Below are 1,103 nucleotides of genomic sequence, written 5' to 3'. Positions count from 1 at the left end.
CGGTATGGAGGGAGGGGTGGAAACCGTGGAAAACTCGTCTCCGTGATTGAGCGGGAGAGTAAGTAGTATAGGACATTATCCATTGTTAGGGAACGGTTGTAATGGTAGTGAGAATGTAGAATCGTCTTTGGAGCGGACCTGGGAGTGGCAAGCATAAGGGACGAAGACGGGGAAACATGTCGGATGCGATCATACCAGCAGTAAAGCACCGGATCCCATCAGAACTCCGAAGTTAAGCGTGCTTGGGCGAGAGTAGTACTATGATGGGTGACCTCCTGGGAAGTCCTCGTGTTTCATTCCATTTTTAATTATTTTTTGCGCCTTGTGACAAACATATCGCACGTGCGCGATATATATTAATCCCGTTATATTATTTTTGACATTTGCGATATGTTTAAGCTCGATGCTCATTGCTCGCGCGTCTTGGGGCGGCTTTGTGGCGCGAAGAGCGCGTTCTGAAAGGGGTGGAAAAAACTCGTGTTGCTGCGGTATGGAGGGAGGGGTGGAAACCGTGGAAAACTCGTCTCCGTGATTGAGCGGGAGAGTAAGTAGTATAGGACATTATCCATTGTTAGGGAACGGTTGTAATGGTAGTGAGAATGTAGAATCGTCTTTGGAGCGGACCTGGGAGTGGCAAGCATAAGGGACGAAGACAGGGAAACACATCGGATGCGATCATACAAGCACTAAAGCACTGGATCCCATCAAAACTCCGAAGTTAAGCGTGCTTGGGCGAGAGTAGTACTAGGATGGGTGACCTCCTGGGAAGTCCTCGTGTTGCATTCCCTTTTTAATTATTTTTTGCGCCTTGTGACAAACATATCGCACGTGCGCGATATATATTAATCCCGTTATATTCTTTTTGACGTTTGCGATATGTTTAAGTTCGATGCTCATTGCTCGCGCGTCTTGGGGCGGCTTTGTGGCGCGAAGAGCGCGTTCTGAAAGGGGTGGAAAAAACTCGTGTTGCTGCGGTATGGAGGGAGGGGTGGAAACCGTGGAAAACTCGTCTCCGTGATTGAGCGGGAGAGTAAGTAGTATAGGACATTATCCATTGTTAGGGAACGGTTGTAATGGTAGTGAGAATGTAGAATCGTCTTTGG

The 1,103-nt window shown here is 48.1% G+C and overlaps 2 non-coding genes across 2 annotated transcripts; both read left to right on the top strand.

The window, feature by feature from the left end:
- Positions 1–181: 181 nt before the first annotated feature.
- On the top strand, positions 182–300 carry LOC123118597 (5S ribosomal RNA). Its single transcript, XR_006458147.1, has one exon. It is a non-coding gene; the product is annotated as a 5S ribosomal RNA (ribosomal RNA).
- A 367-nt stretch (positions 301–667) lies between these two features.
- On the top strand, positions 668–786 carry LOC123118661 (5S ribosomal RNA). Its single transcript, XR_006458206.1, has one exon. It is a non-coding gene; the product is annotated as a 5S ribosomal RNA (ribosomal RNA).
- Positions 787–1,103: the final 317 nt, after the last annotated feature.

Source organism: Triticum aestivum, chromosome 5B (assembly GCF_018294505.1).
Source record: "Triticum aestivum cultivar Chinese Spring chromosome 5B, IWGSC CS RefSeq v2.1, whole genome shotgun sequence".
NCBI lineage: Eukaryota > Viridiplantae > Streptophyta > Magnoliopsida > Poales > Poaceae > Triticum > Triticum aestivum.
This window is presented reverse-complemented; position numbering and strand designations above follow the sequence as displayed.